This window comes from Crinia signifera, chromosome 2 (assembly GCF_055691185.1).
Source record: "Crinia signifera chromosome 2, ASM5569118v1, whole genome shotgun sequence".
In the NCBI taxonomy this organism is placed as follows: domain Eukaryota; kingdom Metazoa; phylum Chordata; class Amphibia; order Anura; family Myobatrachidae; genus Crinia; species Crinia signifera.
Genome location: NC_139218.1, coordinates 89,371,053 through 89,392,393, shown reverse-complemented (window position 1 = coordinate 89,392,393; position 21,341 = coordinate 89,371,053). Strand labels below are relative to the sequence as shown.

At 40.8% G+C, this 21,341-nt stretch overlaps 1 protein-coding gene and 1 long non-coding RNA gene across 2 annotated transcripts in view; one reads left to right on the top strand and one right to left on the bottom strand.

The window, feature by feature from the left end:
* The window catches only part of DHRSX (dehydrogenase/reductase X-linked), a 320,578-nt gene that overhangs the window by 49,918 nt on the left and 249,319 nt on the right, over nt 1-21,341 (top strand). The window lies entirely within an intron of this gene.
* Nucleotides 1-21,341, bottom strand: part of LOC146059902 (uncharacterized) — a 53,615-nt gene that overhangs the window by 2,338 nt on the left and 29,936 nt on the right. The window contains exon 2 of the long non-coding RNA XR_014470330.1: nt 15,429-15,509. This is a non-coding gene — a long non-coding RNA (uncharacterized LOC146059902). The remainder of the gene's footprint in view (nt 1-15,428; nt 15,510-21,341) is intronic.

The window sequence follows — 21,341 nt, the reverse complement described above, 5'->3', positions numbered from 1 at the left end:
CCGCCGGGATCTTAACTGCATCCCGGATGAAACATGTAGGACTGCGAAGTATTTCTGTATGTGGCACACCGTGAAAAAATGGAAATGCATAACTGAAGATAAACTACATGCTGTACTACTGAATAAATGTTATTTGTTTTTATCTATTTGATATCCTTTTTGTTTTACTAGCCACCTGATAAGTGGGCATTGGTGATAAAACTGTAGAGCACCTCTATCTTGTTTCTATCCATTTCCCTTTCAGTCCCTCTGTTAAGAGCGAGGTACTATAGGGGTGCTGCTCTTCTATAAGTGCAATATTGGGGTCACACCATCTATCATATATATATATATATATATATATATATATTAGTACTATATTTGAGTTTGTCTCTTTTGTTGCTGCTGATTTGTTGAAAGGATATAAACGGTTGTATATTTCTCCCCTGGTTTGGGAGACAGAGGGTACCGGAGCACTTGTGGTCACATTGATTAGACAGTGCCGGTTGTTTCTGGACATATATATATATATATATATACTTGTAGATGGTCCGGCACTCCTGCTAATGTTACAGCTGCTTCCGTGCCTTCTATTGATATGTAGATATAATCAGGTTGCGGTACAGCGGCACTGGAAGTCTTATCAAAATCCTTTATTGCTGGTGCAAAAACATACACAATGTCCCGACGTTTCGGGGATCAACCGTCCCCTTCTTCAAGGTGTGTGAAGAAGGGGACGGTTGATCCCCGAAACGTCGGGACATTGTGTATGTTTTTGCACCAGCAATAAAGGATTTTGATAAGACTTCCAGTGCCGCTGTACCGCAACCTGATTATATATATATATATATATATATTTATATATAAAGAGAATAACATGGCACACACTTGGACTTCATGAAATAAAGGATCAACACATGGAGTGTGATGCCATCGCAGGCATCACACTCCATGTGTTGATCCTTTATTTCATGAAGTCCGAGTGTGTGCCATACCCCACGTCGTGAGCACCCCGGCAATTTCTGTACCAGTGAAGCATTAAGCATGTAATGTAATGATAATAACATTGTTGTCTGCAATAATGGATTTATTTGTTTGCCACTATTTGCTCTGGTATTTATTTTCTTCTAGCAGCACAATTTAATAAATATGATACCTTGGCCAATGCAATCCATTCCAAACGCAATTCATACATACTTGCCTACTTTAGGAAAATCATCTAAATTATTTTTTACCCAAAAAAATTGAATAGCTGCATTATATAGGTTAGGTGAAATCAGAAAGATTGCTAGGCTCTTCAGGAAGTCAGGGAGATTGCTACGATTTCAGGGAGTCTCCTGCAGGATAAGGGAGGGTAGGCAACTATGAGATGTGTGCTCATTTGAATAATATTTGGTGTTATCTATGTGCCCATAATTGTAATCTTGTAGTGTGGGGGAGGGGTAAGGAATTGTGTTGTGCTGTAAATCTACTGTATAATAGACAAGCCGATGAGTGCGCAGCCAATTCAGATGCAATATAAAGTGTAATAACTTCATTATCTGCCTCAGAGATAGAAGACTCGAGATTTGCTTGAATGAAGGGTCATGGGGTGAAAATTGAAGTTTAGTGTGAAATCTAATCTATATCCATAATGCTATGCCATTTTATATTTTATCTATTTTGTGGATAGCTACAATATGTCTCAGGCTAAAAATCCATTAGAGGAAGGTTAGCGAGATATAAATAAGTTGAAGGTAGTGATAATACGCTGGTTCATGTGCCTATGTTGTTGCCTGTACATGAATGAACTGTATGTTAAAAATCTCTTTTTTGCAATGGATGTGTCCTTTGCCAGACTAACATAATGTTATTTTAGCCTAATTACAGTAAAATATGAATGTGATACACAGCTAGATACCATTGTAATTAAAAGTGTGTTCCTTTCAGTGCTTAATACTTTATTTATTCTTTTTTTCCCTATGATTATCTGACTCTTCCTTTGTAATGTTGCCTGCACTCTATAGGTGCATTAACACGGTGCGATTTTATCTATGTACAATTTTAACTATGCTATTTCCCTGAACTCCCCAGAGCTATGTTGACTATAATAGAACACCAGCTTGTACACATTATAGTGAAAATGTACCTACCTGCATTCGCTAACTTTTATTCCGGTTTTGACTATCATATAGAAGGTGATTTTTGGTGATAATCCCTTTTTTCTCCCTTCATACTTAACCAAAAAGAGGTACCATTTTAAAGATGAAATTCTCAGCTTCTGATGAAGTGTTCATTTAGAAATGCACATCGTATTGTTTGTTTGAAAATCAAAGTTTAAAGTTGACTTTTGCCCCCAAAGTTCCTTCCCTGGATGCATCAATACGGCACGGCTAAGATGATCAGTTTAGCTCGGCTACATGAAATGGCTACAAATGAACTAGTTCTTTTGTAATACTAAAAACCACCAGCCTCACTATAAAATGAATCATATTTTATTGGCATGCAAAATTTTTGCACCATCCAGAATCGGATGCACATATCACATCATGTGTAGTCACCTCTATTTTTACTTTCAATATTGACCTCACATCGGTATCACAAGCTATATAAACACTGTGCCATTTGTGCTAACTTTTTTTAAAATTTTTACTATACAGTAAAAAACGTAAGCACAAATAGCACCTTGTGCCTTGTGTATGCACCTTATGCAAATGAGAGGAATGAGACACATTTAGAAGGAAATCTAGTTACAAATAAAAAATAACCATGCAAGTGCAGTTTTTGGTTACTGGTATAGGACCAATAGCAATGGATTCAATGCTGTGAGTGCTAAAACAGGTGTTTTGAGATATGCTGTCAAAAGAGGACTACTGTGAATATGTTTGTGTTATTGCCCATGATTGCAGATCCACCGCCTTGTGGCATTATTCTAATAGAATCTCACAATTTTGGTCCCACCCACTCCACATAAATCCATGAATTGCTATATTATGCAGTGTGTGTGTGTGTGTGTGTGTGTGTGTTTGTTGGGGAGGTGGGTCTAAAGAAGTGACTTAGAATAAGAAGTGAAGCCGAATTCAGCATCCCAGGTGCTGTGGTGGCTTTGAAGTCCACCCCGCTGCTGATCCCTTCGACCAAACAGCGAACACATACAGACTCAAATTTAGACCTTAAGGGACCCTTGCAAGATATCAGTTTGGGCTTCCTGTCCTCCCTGTACAGAAAACAATAAAACATATTGGCCTCAATAGGAAAAAAAATAAAACATAATGGCCTCACCGGAATAAATAAACAAACTGGCCCCCAACAGGAAAAAACAAACACACTATACATACATATTATACCAGCTGCTTTGACAACCTAAGTATAATCCCAGAAAAGGCATATATCACATTACACTGCTTGGGGAGCACATCATATAATGGAGCAGATGTATTAACCACTTGAGTGGTATGCCTGGAAATTTTGCCGCAGCGGGCTGTCCCGGAAAATTTCCGGACATACCACTAAGATAAAGGTGTGCACCAGTGGTGCCTGCAGCTGTGCACAACTGGCGCATCACCTGTATGGGCACCCCCCCAGTGGCCGCTCTGCTCTACCCTCCCATCACTTCCCCTCACCTTTCCACTCTGGCAATGTACGGCGCCCTGCCCCCGCCGCCATTAGTTCTAGTAAGCACTGAGCAGGTGGCAGAGTCAGGGATGTTCTTCGCGCTGCTCGGGGGGACTCGGGATTTCCGGTGCCCGAGACCTCCCGAGCCACCCCGAACATCCCTAGCCTGCCACCTGTTACGATCGGTGGCTGGGGCAGCAGCAGGGCCCAGGAGCTCCAGCGTATGATCGTAAGCCGGAGCACAGATGAGGGGGAGGAGGAGCAACAGGAGGGGTGGAGAGACGGGGGAGGGGGAGGGGTGGTGGCCCACAGCTCTGTGGTGGTTTTTGCTGGGGCAGGACAAACCTTGTCCTGCCCCAGCAAAACCCACCATTTAAGGGGTTAAGCTTGGAAAGTGTTAAGTGGTGATAAGTGGAAGGTGTTAATGCACCAGCTAATCAGCTATGTTTGAAAAATGACAGTTAGAAGTTGATTCGCTATCTCCACGTTATCACCACTTTATCACTTTTCTGATTTGATACATCTGCCCCTATATAGCCTGTGTATCCCATCGCATTACACAGTAGTGGTGCACTTGCAGTCCAACGGACAAATGCCCATTATTTTTATCCAACTTGTTTTCTAAAAAAAATAATCATAGAAGGCTACTCATCATGTTATAACATATAGATTACAATCATAGTATTTTCACACTATAAAAACAGAGATGCTCAGTGCCAGTGATAGTGACATTAATGGTGGTTTAAGCCTCTTTACTGAGCCTCTGTAAAACATTAAATTAGAAGACATCCTTTGTGATGGATCATGGCTTTCGTGGTGCCTTGCCATGGGCATCTTGGGACCTGCTAGGCCTTAAGCCACGTACACAAGAATCGCTGGTGATATGGTCACTATGCAGCCATATCCCCATGCCTACGGGGCGACTGTCGCTGGGAGCGCACTCCCGTGAGCAGCCCTGCAATGGTCACTGGCCGCAGGAGCATGCTCCTGCGACCAGCAGCTTCCCCGGCATCATTTTCATAAGCGATCATCACTGGTCGCTGATGAAAACGGGACACAGCAATTTGGTTGCTGAGCAATATATCGACTAGATTTCCAGTATGTTTATCTAACCCCCATACCCTCATGCAAAGCCCATGGGCAACAGCTGCGACTAGTCACAACTTTGCCCAATGAATGTGTATAAATAAAGAGTGAAAGTTTATGTTCTTGCAGTTTCAGGGAAAGACACTTTCTGGTGCTAGGGGTTTATATTGTGATTTTAGCTAAATGGTCATTATCAGACTACTGTATACAATTAAAATTATTTTTTTCAACAGAAAAATTTCCTGTTTTAAGGCAATAACTCACGGGATCCTGAATAAAATCCCAGAAGATCTGAAGGGTTGATATCAGGGATTATGCTTCAAGCATAATCCCTGACAAGTGTCGGCTATCAAGGCTAATTGGATAGCACCTGGGGGGGTCCATTAACCGCTGTAATTTACCACAGATAATTGCATATCCCCCAATGTATTATAATAAGCGTTATTATCATTTTAGCTTTAATTATACATTGATTTGCTATTAATAAAAGATTTGTAGTTTAGTTTATGTACTAGAAAACATGGTAGTGCTAAAGTTTAAGTAAAAATGACAGCAAGAAAATTCACAATTAACTAGATAAATGGTAATATAACCTCTTGTGTGACCTACAGACGTCAAAGTGCAGCATGCTGAATAACAAGGGAATATATTACAAAGATGTTAAATAACAAAGCATTTGGAATGGTAATCAGGATATTTAATTGGATCTCCCATCTGGCTACTTTTTAATAATGTTGCTGGCAGGCCTCCATGTTTCCTACTGTTTAACTAGAAACTAAGAATATCCATTACAGAAAAAAAAGGTTACAACTTCTAAGCTGCTGATATATTTGATCTTATTGTTACTATTATATTATAAATACTCAGTGAATTTTACACCTCGAACATAAGGACTTCCCCTTAGTATAATATTAATTTTTACCGTGGCATTAAGCAAAGACAAGAAAGGTGGCATACTTGTACAATGTAAACTCCTTTTTGACATATACTCATATACCAGGGGGATCAGGAATGCTGCATAAACTATCACAATCAAATTACTGTATATGATGTTTCTTTCATAATTTATATTCTATATTTTTCAATGTTGCGTGTGGCCTAAATGCCGCCCCCCCCCCCCCCCCCCCCCTTGCATGCCACTATTCCCTGCACGACAGCAAATGGACGATCTGCATTATCATTCATTTACAGCCTTGGGTATGGGGGAGAAATCATTTGACAATTTAATGATTTCTCCAGGACTTGCAGATCTGAGACACGTTTATGGCAAAATCAACCTGATTTTGCTATGTAATTGATTGCTGCTTTTAAAAAAATGGGAATACTCTCCCAAAATCTCTCACTTTCTGAAACTCTCACCCTATTACATTTGGCCCCATCTGTCTAAAGCTGAGCTCAGCTTCCCTGACAGTTTGAAGCTCCACCCCTGGTCTGTTTGAAGGTCCGCCCCCCGGATGGTCAGCTGATTTGCCCCCACTCCTGCACTTTCAGATATATCTATGTGCTGCTTTGCAATGGAACTGATCTGCAGCTACTGTGATTGGCTGCTCTTTTCTTGGCTTCACTGTCAAAAAGAGGTAACTGGCGGTAATGGGAATTACTGTGTGGGGCATAATGTGGCAGAGTGTGCATTATTGTGTGGGATGAAATGTGGTGAAGTGGGCAGTAATGTGCATAATGTGGCACAATGGGCATTAAATTGTGTAAAATATATACTCCTTACAAAATTTGGAGCATTAAGAGCATATAATGCAGCGCTGTGGATTATCTTCTTATTCCCTTTTTTTGTGACATTTATGTGTAAGGCACTGGTGGGTTGCAATGTGGAGCAATGGGTATCACTGTGTGGGGCATAATGTAGTACAGTGGGCATTACTGTGTGGGGTGTAATGTAGCTGAATGGGCATTTCTGAGACAACAGTGGGAAAAAAATATGGCACAATAGGCATAATTTTGGGATGCATAATGTATAAAGTAGGTATTATTATGTGGTGCATAATGTGGCACAATTGGCATTACTGTGGGGGCATAATGTGGTGCAATGGGCATTATTGTGTGGGGCGTAATGTGACTTAATGGGCATTAATGTGTGAAGTGTAATGTGGTGTAAGTCAGGTGGTGATGTTTTGGCCAGAGTAGCTTATATACTATAAAAAGTCTCCCCCAGTTGTGATCACCCTGCTGGCTGTTAGAGCCTGGTGCTGGTTCCAAAATTTAGCGGACCCGTACTTTTTTTGTTCCCTGTATTTATGGAACCATGAATAACACAAGAGCCTGGTGCCGGTTTCTGAAATAAGGGGGGGACCATAAGACTTTTTTGTCCTGACTTTTGTGAAACCAGGACTGGCCCAAAGATCCCGGGACTGGTTATGCTCGGGACACATACACGCACACATACACACATACAGACACCTCATGCCTTTTTTTAAATCCGCACTTTACTGTTACTAAAAAAATCCCTCCTTTCTGTTACTACAAAATCGCCAGAAATCGCAAGTGATTTCTGGCTTATTCTAAAAATTGCACCCTATTAAACGTGTGATTTTTGACAAAAAATCGCAACATGAGACGCAATTACATCTCGTCCCAATATTCCAGGGAACATGGCACCTGCGCCTGCAGTTTTGCCATTTTTCCAATGATTTCTGTCTGCAGAGTTGACCACCACAGGACTCTGCAGTGGCGTAACTCCCGGAGGCAATGGAGACATTGGCCGCCGGGCGTTAGCCACTAGGGGGGGCACTGAGGACTCAGGAGCCGGCACCAGGAGCCTGTGACTTCTGCAGTGAGCGGTAACATACCTGCTGCTGCAGTTGTCACAGGAAAGAAGGAGCCAGCACCACAGCTATGGGGGCATGATCCGACGCAGGAGTCAGATCAAAGTGAGTGCCGACATAACTGCTGCAGCAGCCGGGTCATGTGTGCAGGGTAGGGATGAAACTGAAAGTAACTACAGTTCCTAGCAGCCCTTGCTGCAGGAAGCTCAGGGCTGCTGGGAGCTTTCATTTACTTTAGTTTCTCTTCACTTCAGTTCTCCAGCAGCCAGACGAATAGGGGGCTAATAATGTCAACTGCTCACCCTTCCCAGACTCCCAAAAGTTTTTCTGAATCACCCTGCAGGCTTTGAGGAGCAGTCCGAAAAGGGGGCGGGGCTAAACGGCAGGCCCTCCAGCATCATGGTGAGTGTGACAGGAATGTGCTCTGTATATATTTATCTTTGTACATTACTATTATACTGTATGTGTGCATGGGTGTGACTGTATATGTATGTATATAGGTGTTTGACTATGTATATTTGTGAGTGAACATGTGCATAGGTGTATGTATGCTTATGTGTGACTGTGTATGTATGTATGTATGTGTATATATATAAATATATATATATATATATATGTGTGTGTTTGTGTGTGATGTTATGTGTGTATATTGTACACACAACGTTGCAGACAGGCTGACGTGGACTGGGCGACAGTGTTTGGTGATGGGGGGGGGACAGAAATCGTAGTTTCAGCTACTACATTCTGGGTTGGAGGTGATGTCTGTAGATTTGGGGGTCACTTATGCTATGTAAGTGTAGTTGGGGGGCACTACCATCTTTGCCGCCTCCGGGCACCTGATATGAACTTACGCCACTGGGACTCTGTAGGGATAAGTATAAATAAGTGGGTGCCCACACCTTATACCCATTATAGATATTTCATTGGCTGCAAGGTGGAATGTACTTGGCTGCTTTGCTGAATAGGGGCAGTATTCAATGAGAAATCTCGCCGTGTGCAGCGAATCCTGTTTAGGATTAGCTGCACACTCGCTGTGTTCCGGAGGGCTGGCTGCCACTCGCTCTCTCCATATTCAATGTTGGAGGGGCGAGTAGCCCCTCACGGCGAATCTTAATCCATGCAGCGGACGAGCGTCCGCGGCAGGGAGCCGTGGGACGGTGGCAGGCAGGGAGATTGAAGTCTCCCTGCCTGCCCCAGAATGTATGTGGGGGGGAGGTGGGCTCCCCGGGACCCAGGCTGCACAAGCTGCCCCCCCCCCAGAGCCAGCAGGGGACCGGGTATATTCACTGCATATGTAATGATCGGGTGCAGTGAATATATGAATATCTAATGAGCGGCTCGGCTCCCCGCCCCCTGCTGGCTGCTCTGTGTAAAAAAAATAATATATATATATTTTTTTTTTTTCAAATTAAAATATATATTCATGTGCTATAAGCACATGAATAAAAATAGCATGCCCCTTCTCAGAATAAAATTCCTGATTTTTTACACCAAAAAAACCTTTTATTTAAAAAGTTCACATGCCACTTCTCCATGAAAAGATGGAGAATTGCTACACGGAGAGACACGGCGAAAATCACTCAGAAAGACGGCGAGAAGTGCACATTAAATAGGGTTGCTCGCTTTTTGAGAGCAAAAGTCTCCATCCAACGCGAGAAAAGCACAAATTCGCCATAAAACATGGCACATTTTTCTCATTGAATACTGCCCTAGGTCATAAGATCCTATAGAAGGTTATTGTCGGGGAGGACAACCATAACATTGCAAGATGATAATTGCAATGAATAACCATGTACATTACACAGTACACACAAACCTCTAACTAAACTGCCTAATGGAATCTAAACTACCTAATACTACCAAGTCTCTCTGCATAACCAAAGCTAAACTATTCTCTAGGAATTGGAACGTCTAACTACCTTGTCAAAAATTTGCTATCAGAAGCTAACTTAGCTGAACTACCTAATCTAACCTGCTTAACATTCAGCTAAACTACTCTCAACCGTAGAATGGTTAAAATAATGTTCAGAGGAAGTGATTCTGAGATGGGTGTAGTGCTAAACCATGTAAATGGAAATAAATGCTTTATAGAAATATAAAAATATTGCAAAATATGGAATAATCCTTTATCCAAAATGCATTTTGGATAAGGGATACTCAACCTGCATTACTTTGTATGCAGAAAAAGACAGACAATATTGCCTAAGAAAATCTCTGGCCTTTGTCCCATGGGTAAATATTTATATTTGGCAACAAAAAGTGCTTCAGGGCCAAGAGAACTACTGAAACTTATTGGAGCATAGCAAATCAAAGAAAACATTTTTTTGAAAGAAATAAATGGCATTTATGGCACAAAATACATTTTCCCAATAGGCCTCAATGTTCTTTTATTTAGACTGGAGAGTACAAGACCTCTTTCAAGTTAACATACTATAGAATATATATATTTTTTTTAAATATTTTCCTTAAAATAAAACTTACAAGCAAGAATAGTTTTAGATTATGGTTCCCAATAATGTATTAGAGAACCATACTTCCGTTATAGTACTATATATAGTGACCAGTATAAATGCCTTCAATCTAGCCTCTTGCAACATTCATGAATTTATCACAATCAAAAATATTGAAAATGTAATGTTCCTTAGCCAAGTATAAATTGCTAAATTTCAATAATAAATATCACCACATACAGAAACACAGAGGCAATCACAAGGTAGCAGACTAGCTTTCAAAGCTTTTGCTTCGAGCGGGCTTAGATAGTATACAGGGCCGGTGCTAGGGTGTTTGGCGCCCTCCTGCAAACTTTAAATTTGCGCCCCCTCATACTTTACAAAGGGACAGTGCACACCCAAAAAAATGTGTGGTCTTACAAGGAAGGGGCATGGCCACGCTAAAGTAATCCCATTTCTAATTATGCCACCCAGTAGCACAATCGTATTCTCATTACACAACACCAGAGCACCTGAAACAAAATTGTGACCCCACCACCACAGAGAAAACAGGGGCATGGCCACATAACAGTACCATAAACACCATTATTACACATTATACCACATGCCGTAATGGCCATTCCACAATATGCATCACAGTATGGCACCAGCTCATGAGCCAATCGGAGCTCTTGGTCCAACAGCCAATCAATAACTGCAGCTTTCCGTCCACAAGCTCTGATAGCAGTGGCGACTGGAAAATGGCGCTGAGTGGTACTTCCAGATGGTATACTCACAGTGCAAATGGGCAGGGCACCACTGGCACACACCTATTTATGGCCCTGCACAGCCCCAGTGCCCCTTATTCACATTACACCTCAGAGTAGTGCCCCTTACACATACATAGTGTCCACAGTAGTAGAACCCTTACACATACATAATGTCCACAATAGTGGCGCCGCTTACACATAATGCCCACTAATGGCCACAATAGTAGCAGTGCTTATACATATTGCCCACCGTTGCCCTCATTAGTAGCACTGATTATACGTAGCGCCCACACCAGTTGCTGACAGCAGTAGCACTGCCAGGGGCATAGAAGTCAATTGATGCAGTGCTCTGGGTATCTGGGAGGGAGCTGGTGCTACTTGTCAGTGTTCTGGAAGGTACCAGATTGCAAGGAAGTTTTTTTTTTTTTTTTAAGTGGAGTGCAGGGACACATATGCTATAATAATAAAGCCAGATTGGACAATATATATATATATATTTATATATATATATATATATATATATATATATTTATATATATATATATATATATAGAGAGAAAGGGGTGTAGAGGTGCGCTCAAGAGGTAATATCACCAAATTGTAAAAATACAAAATTTATTTCGTACATTAAAAGGTTTAAAATACATAGGTCATGGTTGATTTACAGAAATTGTTGATGGTTTACAGAGATTATTGCAGGTGGTAACTCATAATGATTCCGTACAATGGTGTCGATTAGATCATGCGAGATAACCCTACGCGTTTCGTCCACTAGGGACTTCCTCAGGGGTAATACACCAAGATCTATGGAATCTTTATGCATATAAATTGAAATATACTCTCGTGGATTATTTTATAAAGAAGAAAGAAGGTGTGGTCACCGTTGTGAGTCAAATGACCCGGTAGTGCTTCCACTGAAGCGAAACAGCAGTATCAAAATTAAAAGGCGAAATGACACACCTCTCCGACTGAAGTCAATTTCAGATAAGCAGTTGATTCTAAATGCCAACACATATGTCTATTAGACAATTTTGCAGGTTGTGTTATAACACTTCAGGTGGGGGTGACGATATAATAATCCGAATCCGCTATCAACAGTCTCGATCAGCAAGGGGGGGGGGGGCACCAAAATTATATTGCCTCTGGGTGTCTGGGACAATGTGCAGCCTGCCCCCTCCTCAAATTGTTAGTTACCTTCTTCTAGTTCCTGGCACACTCAGCACTGCAGTCAGCACCTCTAGTCTCCAATTTGGTCTGCTTCAAGTGCAAAGAGTCACTTCCTCGAAGTTCCTGCACCTGCTTTCCCCTGGCTGATGCTGGCAGCAGCAGATCACCGTTTGTTTCACTCTGGGCTCCGCTGTGCTGCCTGTGGGCGCGCTGAGCTCACTGACGGTGCCGCTGCCTGTCATATAGTTTGACAGGTGCCGGCTGCAGCACGCACCCGGCAACAGCAACAGTGCGATACTGTAAGTTGGCGGGCGGGACTCGGAGCGCCTCTCAGGGCCGGCACCTACCTGCTTTGCAGGCTGTGCTGAGCGGGTAGCGCCGGCCCTGATCGAATCGGAGTGCCATACATTTGCAGAATATATATCTATATATATATATATATATATATATATATGTATATATATATATATATATATATATATATATATAATTAAAATGTATTTATGCTCTGGACAATTATTATAATATTTACTTGCTTTTATTCCTAGGTTTCAAATATCACCTTAATTTTTCCAAGACTGACATCAGAGCTTCTAGATCAACACATTTATCAGTGTGCTGGCAATTGGCACTACAGGACCCCCCTGGACCAAATGTTCCTCACAATCAAGATCCAGAGATGATGTTTTGTCCAAACTGAGACCTTTCATAATATCTGCGGAACTAGGAGCTCTGGCATCACTTGGGATACATCAAGGGGACATTTGAAATCTAAAAATCAACAATTTTAAGAAAGTGTATATGTAAAATAAAACAATAAATAATGTTACATTTTCAGAGTCTATGATATTTATTTAGGCAGCGTACTGTATGCATTAGTAAATACAATATGATGACTTGGCAATCACTGAAGGGGTTTTATATAGAAGGAGTTAATTCAGATCCCTCAGACGAATGAAGAAAGTTATTTGGTTTTATGTTATCTCTCCTATCCACCTCAACACATATTTATACTCTTAGGGCCTGGTTCAGCAAGGCTTGCTAAGCAGCGGTCGTTTACTGCTTAGCGAGCCAACGCCGCCTGCCTCAAACACCTGCCCCCCTGCCTTCGGAAATTGTAGAAGATGGGGTGGACACTGACGTCATGTGACGTCAGCCGTCTGCCTCCAGCAGGCATCGGCCCGCCCGTGTTTCCAGGGGAACCCCAACGTTTTCATGGGACTCCTATAAAACGCTGGGCGTTCCCCTGGTCCACTGCAGTTTCTGCCCATGGCCCTCCCTCACCCCAATGAACGGCCCGGTGAGTGTGTAACTCGCTGAAGCTGTTCGGTGCCGGAGTTTGCATAAGAGTATAAATGCGCAACGGCCTACTTCAGCTTAGATCGTATATGCTAAACTGTCCGCAGTTTAGCATATACGTTTAGAATATCCAAACGGCGCCAGTGAATGGGTGTGATCATATATAGACAGTAGGTGCATAGGTGCAGAGGTGAAAGATAATACAAAAATATACTTCCTTAGTATTAAATGATTTATCCTGTCCTATGTTCACATCCAATATATGGAGTCCCCCTGCTGGGTAAAATACTCCGGTACATGCAAATAAGAAAGGCTTAGAATGGTGAAGCCAGTTTTTAATATACATATACACACATAAAATGAACAAGACAATACAAGATCTGATAAAACAAATGATTCAGGTGCCAAGATGCACAAGTGCAATTACCAAGGATTGTATCAGAACTGGGTGTTAATCAGTTCATTCGCATAGTATAATACAGGTTGAATATCCCGTATCCAAAATGCTCGGGACCAGGAGAATTTTGGATAACGGATTATTCCGTTTTTTGGAATATTTTAATATTTCAATGATGTATTTTGAAGTATCTTGCATTTATGCTGCATAAACACATCAACCACATAAAATACACACAAATATAATTTATTTGTTCAAAAAACAAGGTTTCAAAACATGAAACAAAATTTGTGTACTATCTCAGATATTGAATTTGAATGTCAAGCAATCATTGTCTTGTACATATATAGTGCCAGTTAAAATATCATTCCCTCAGTAGTGATGTTACAAATGTCCCCAGTGAGTTTTTAGCAAAAAAATATTTTTTTTTTCACTTTCTGGAATGTATGGTTTTCGGAATAATTTGGATAACGGATATTCGGATACGAGATACTCAACCTGTAGTCACCAGTCCGGTCCTGGGTAACAGGTCTGGGGATAATATGTCCACTGGTAAGGTCCTTGTGTCTCCTTGGTCTGGTCCAGAAAAAACGGCTGCCACTTCACTCCGCCAGTGTAAAATACAGTAAAATACAACTGAGCAAAGGGCGCAATATGAAGTAATAGGGTGGAAAATGGAGTTAATATTTTTATATAGAATGTGTTTGAAAGTTTGATCCTGGAAATGCCTGAATGCCATGCTAGTACGGTTCACTTACCAGCAGATTTCCATGTAATTACTGCTAATATTAAGTACTACTAATACTTAAGCTACTGTAGCAATTCATCTGCCAACAGATTATACTAGACTAGACATGATCTGAATAGACACAACACATTATAGCCGAGATGTACTCACGCTCAGCTTTTTTTAACCATAATGGTTGTCAAAGAGCATAGAGAAGCCCCAGGGGAGATTGATCAAGCAGTGGAGAGTGGACATGTTGTCCATAGTGAAGTAGCTTTAACCAACCACAAAATTATAAAAATAACTTATAGTTTGCTATGAGCAATGTCTCCAATCTTTACACTGCTTGATACATCTTCCACATAAGTGTCTGCTACATGTGTTCCATCAAGAACTATGTCAGTGCCAGTGATATACAGTAAACAAAAGCATTAAAAAATGTTTTGGCTCATAACGATCTTCCTTACACCAAATGACCAAAGCTCAACTAATTAGCCAACGACAGGACTCCAGGGCTATAGTTACAGATGTTGTTACCCTTACTCTCTGTACCCAAATGAATAACAATATTACTTAAGCTACACTAAGGGGGTGATTCAGGTTGGCTCGCAAAGCACATTTTGTTTGCTAATGGACTAAACCATGTGCACTGCAGGTGGGGCTGATGTAACATGTGCAGAGAGAGTTAGATTTGGGTGGGGTGTGTACTTCAAACTGATATCTATATTCCAGTGTAAATATACAGCAGTCATTATTTTCCCTGCACAGAAACAAAATAATTCACTGAAATTTAACTTTGTTACATCTGCACCCCCCCCCCCCCCTGCAGTGCACATGGTTTTGTCCATTAGCAAACCGAGGGCCAAATGTAATACTGTAGGTTGAGAGTTTCAGAAAGTGAGAGATTTTGGGAGAGTTTTCCCATCTTTTTAAAGCAGCAATCATTTACATGGCAAAATCAATCTGGTTTTGCAGTGTAAATGATTGCCGCTTTAAAAAAAAAAGGAAAAACTCTCCCAAATTCTCTCACTTTCTGAAACTCTCACCCTATTACATTTGGCCCCTGATGTGCTTTGCGAGCCAACCTGAATCACACCCTTAGTACAGCCGCAAAGATAATATACTGTATTATAAGACTGACAATCCTATTTGAGTTCTGCCTCTTAAACATTGATGTCCTGGGCATGTGACAAGTTTACCTACCTGGAAAATAAAGCTCTGCCAATAAATTTTTTCCAATACCGCACATATTTCTTCAAGACGAAATGTGAGAATGTTAGTCATCTGTAATGTATGAAGAGACACAGCAGTGAGATGAATATATGTACCTCAAGGAAGTCATTTTTCTTTCTCTTACTATGTTGCCACATTTCATTGCTTCATGGATAACATTGATACAAATGTACAATATTCACTGATCACATTATGTGCAAGTCCTTCAAGTCCTGCAGATGCTTTTGGGGGGTATTCAATATATGCCGTTATTTTACGACAGGGGAAATATTGACACTTCCCTATTCAATGCTGGCATTAACAAAAACTTTAAAAAAAATTGGATCTGTGTTTTCGGAAATGGCCACGGATTGTCAAATTCACAGCCGTTTTTCATCAATCCGCAGCATTTTTGATGATCCACAGACTTTCCGACACTCGACAGCCGAAACAGTTGGATCAGACGAAAAACTGCCAATATTCCGACTGTTAAAACGTTTTGACAGCCAGGATCCCATTTGAATCACCCCCCCCCCCTTTATCTATTATAAATATACTGTGCAAAAGTTTTAGGCCGTTGCGGATAAAATCTGCAAACTAAGAATGCCACAGAAACTTAATGCATCAGATGAAAGGCACATCATGCTTACTTTACTTCGAAATTTAACATATAGTAGTAGTAGTACGTTTATTTATAAGGCGCCGCAAAGTGTCCACAGCGCCGTACATAGCAAACAAAAAACAAATTACAAGGTAACGTACAGGGTGTGTTGATAAAATACAGCATAAATAGGGGTATAGCTGGTAGAACTAAAATCAGCATCAGTTCAGAAGTAGGTGTCAAAATTGTCGAGGAGACTGAAGATGAAGTAGAGGAAGGGAAGAACAGGACAGGAGCACAGGTGAGGTAATGAGGTAGGGTGAGTACGTGAGGAAGGAGGACCCTACTCATAAGAGTTAACATACTAAAAATAGATGGGTGGACGAACGAAAAACAATAGGATAAGTAGGAACGGAGGCAGGATAGGAGGACCAAAAGAGGTTAGGAGGAGGATGTAATAGTGCCATCAGTTCAGAACTGGCAGAAATAAGTAGGACCCTGGTACACCCATCTACTGTTCAAAGAAGTCTGGCTAGAAGCAGCCTTTGTGGAGGAACTGTTGCCACACTTTTGACATGGAAACAAGCCCATCGATTCAACTATATACAAAAACACAGGAACTGGGGTGCAATAAAATGACAGCTTATGATCTGGACTGATGATCCTAGTGAGTGCTAACTTACTGCTTACTTGTTCCTGACAAAGGGTGTCTGCTAGGTGAAGTTATAAACAGGTAATGGCAAATAACCATTGTAGAGAAGTGAACTATACTGGTTGGTAGCAGTCAAATAAAAGAAAAACAAAACTTGTCTAGGCAATAAAAAATTCATAACTCAGCAGAGTAGGAACCAGCCTGGTTTTGCCATGTAAATGATTGCAGGAATACAGACCCGGAGGTGCTTTGAGAGAGATGGAGGCTTGTGTGTGGCCTCCTCCCACACTACTGCACAGCACAGTAAAGTCTGAGCTCTAGAGGGCGCCATGTCCATTTTTCGAAGGGGTGCAGTGTGTGCGATGTGGGCCCCCCTGGGAACCCCAGGGGCCAGTGTGCATCGCGCATACTGCATCTATTATAAATACGCCACTGCTCAGACCCTATTACATAAGTCCCTGGAGTTAAACTGATGCACACCCACATTCTCAATCTACAGTAATGTTATTCATTCCCTCAGCTGGAAGAGAAGTCAGCTATATATATTTTATTTATTGAACCAAAAATATAAATGTTTAACAAGAATATCACGCAGTAAAACTAATATAATACAAATATTGTGGGCCTCCACAATATAATGCGGGTTAATTTAAAGTAGGTATAATCTCAATGATGTAAAATAATAAAATAGCACAACATAGTAATAGTGTAACATTGTAATTTCCTAGAAAAAGGTCACTTGTAATATATCTAATAAATAGATTTCTCAGTCTCACAGAGCTCCCTGCTATCCAAATGATACAGCAATCATTCTGCTATGCTGACAGTTTGAGCTGGATTAAATTGGCACTGCTAAAAAAGAACCTTTAACATCAATTATTTAACTCAGCCAGAGCCCTTGGTAGACCCATGGCTCTCATAACACTAGTTTGTTGCCACCCTATTTATTACTTAAATGAGTGCTACCTTGACACAGCATTCTAAAAGTAGAGTGTAACAAGGAAGCGGTCTGTAAATTACATATACCTTTTACATTTTCGCTATGCTATGTACAGTAAGGATTAAATACATATATATATATATATATATTATTATTATTATTATTATTATTAAAAGAGAACTCTGTGGACAGGAATAGATTTAGTACTTGACAGCTGTAAAATGAAACCTTGCACTACTGATGGGTTTTAGGATTAATGCTGTGTACACACGGGGGCGATAGGGGCTATAATCGCTGGGAATATTGTCGCAGACAACCATATTGCCAGTGATGGAAGTGTGCCCCGGCGATAAATCGCCAGCTGCGTGCTCCCGTTTTCTGCCCCATTGTAATCGTTGGTCGCAGAAGCTTGCTCCTGCGACCAGCTAGTTACCTCTGCTGCTCCCCCAGCAGAGGTTCCTTTCCCAGGGCGCTGTCCGTAACTCTTAAAGGAAGGAGGGACATTCTTCTTTCTTCTCCAATTCTCACCAGATGGTTTATGGGAAAAAAGAGAAGAATTAAATGTGTAGGATTGTCATTTATATATAGTTATCACGTTTCAAAGGGAAATGGGTGTGTTTCACAGAATATACCACACTCACAATAAAGAGTGTAAAGGAAAGCTCATAAAGGTATCTTTTTTATGGTGTTGGAAGCCTTCACCAAATTCACCATGTGGTACGGAGATTTAGAATGTACGTTTTTCACTCACTGAGAAAGCATGGGTAAATACGTATAACGGTTTCTTTTGATAAGCATACCAAGAACTCACAATTCACAATGAGATTTTAAAACACATCTAGGTATCTTTATCTCGGAAATCCAAATGACCAATATTGATAATTGAATACTTTTTAATAATGATTTCTTTATTTCTTTCTTTTAAAAAACATATATAAAAAGAACAACCTTAAAGTCCACTGGAACAAAAGATGGAAGTAAGTGGATGATGTAAAAGAGCTCACCAGACAGTGTCCTTGTGGATATATCCTATACCTTTATTATAATAGTATACAGTCACTAGGTTAACATTCAAAAGGTCAACATGCATTAGGTTGACCATTGAAGGTCAACACATAAAAAAGGTTGACATGACTTTAGGTTGACAGGGTCATTAGGTCAACACAAGCATTGGGTCCATATTGGGACAGTAGACAGTCAAAAGGTCGACATGTTTTTTTTTTGTGCCGACATTTTCTGACAGGTGGTATTTCCTGCCCTACGTTCCACCAGGGCATGGAATATAATAGTGTGCCGAATGTAGCGAGGCACTGTGCCCAAAGCGCGGTGTCCATGTTGACTGTGTTGACTTTAGAGAACAAAAAATGGAAAAGCCCTATGTATGTGTGTGTATGTACTATACTGACGGGCTAGGCTGAGAGGCAATGTTCTGCATATATGTTACTCAAACAGCGGCTGTAGAGACAGGATGATGTCTTAATAAAAGCTCCCATTGTGAGCCAAAATGTGTTGATACCTGGAGACTCTGCATTTTATTGGAGCCTTGGCCATTTAGGAGGTAACATTCATTCTATCCAGAGCTGGACTCTTTCAACTTCTTATCTTTGATTGTCTAAATGTTAGATATTTTTGTACCTCTTTCAGAGCCAATACACTCTTTTTACCTATGTATGTTTTTACATGATTTTTTCGAAATGCTGTATTATGTATTTAGCCCATCTATGGATTCCCAGTAACTATTACTGTTTTATCGTTATAGTGGAGCATTTACCAGTCTCTGAATACACATGCATAGGATAAAGAAACCTTTATATGAGGATACACAATATTAAAAACCTTGACTGTGGTACGCTAGCCTTATATTGTAAATCCTGATTTATGGCATATTAAAAAAGCTACATTTATCTGCTTTACTACACCTTATCCTATGTGAGTTGGGGTATGCAATCCATAATTATATGTCACAGTGGAGGTTGACACCATAGGACAACAGAAAGATATCTTTACAGTATGTTTATTATCACAAAGTGCTCTATGTGAGTTGAGGTACAGAACCTATAACCAGTTTTTATGGTGAAAGTTGTCATATGTAAGAGAAAATCTAAAGAATCCTTTTGGCACATAACCATCCCCCTTTGAGTGAGTGGGCTACGCCTTCTTATTGGCCTGTTAGCAACACACCATCTTGAAAAATCATCTATCAGTATATATTCTTTTTGTATTATAGGGGGGGGGGGGGTATCTTAGAATGCACATCCAATATACATGAGGTGCTATCATGCTGGGACTTGTAGTTCTGCAAAGAAAAACACGTGGTGCAGATGCACACTCCATATTTTTAATCAATCAATCAATCAATCAATAACAGAGGTTCTTGGTATATCAATTGGCCAAGAAATATTTGCCCACCAACCAGCTTCACGGTAACCTCATTTCTGGTGGGTCCCTAATACTAAGTTTGGATCTGAGGCGCGGAACCCCAAAAAGGCCAGCATAAGTAAGTCACCCCAGGGCAGCACACAAGTGAAAAAACTAAGCTAGAAGTGTGTTAATAAGAAAGTAGCAGAAGCTAGAGGTTAAAATGTGTAGTGCTAGAGAAAGTATAATATTAGTGAAAATTAAATAGTGCTTAATAAATGTTAGGGTGTGCCACCCCGAAAGCAACTCGGTTACACCAACCCGAGGAGAGCCGCGCCCCAAATCCATCCCCAAGACTAGCAATAAGTGTCAATTTTTAGGTCTTACCTTCATTGTGCCTACAGTTTGCAGTCTGTGGCTACCAGGGACCAAGCTGGTGAAATAATATTCAGATCAGGTGGGCGGGGTGCTACTCTAAGTTGAAGGAGTCCCAACCTTCAGGTGTACAGGTGACACAATTTTAGCTTATAGGGGGGGGGGGGGATCTTAGAATGCATATATTATTTTTGTATAATACTGCACCTTGTTTGTTTCTTTATTTGTTTGATTTTCTAAATATACATGGCAGAGTGAACTATTGACATAAGTGAAACAACAGACACTGCGCTAAAATAGAAATTAATTTTAAACCAAGAAAACTTATTAAATGAATAAAAATAGAAAGAAAAATATAACAATGAGGACGGCGGGGGGGGGGGGGTTCAATGAGTACACTGAGCAGATAGATAAAGGTGTTAGGGTGCAAGTGAGGGGGACAGTGTGTGCTTTGTATGGCAGTGAGTAAAATGGGAGGGGGTCAGTGATGCCATGAGGTCAGTATGTGCTGCAATGGCCTCAGTGTTACAGTATATGTGAGGAACTGGCAGTGACATAAAACTGATGGAGGGTGTACTGAGAGACAGGGGATGTGTTTGGGTTCTGGCTGCTCAGGATTCCAATGGAAATGGAGGTACTGGGGTTAGATTTAGGGATGGGAGCAGCAGGATGGAGCAGACATAAGTTAGAGGTAAAGGAAAAATATTCACCAGGATCCGTTGGTATTCTGAGTGGGAATGTCACATTCGGTACTATGAAACCATCCTGAGAGACAGCTATAGAGTGGGCACAATGTCTACTGCATCACCAGAGAGGAGGGGCCCCATCAGAGCCGGCACACGGGCCTCTTAATGGCTCTAACATACAATTTACTATACTGTATTTTATGACATTTATCGTTCCTTTGACATTAATGCACAATATGATCATTAATGATAAAGGAAAGTTAGTTTACTTTAAGCTTTTTAACCCCTTCCC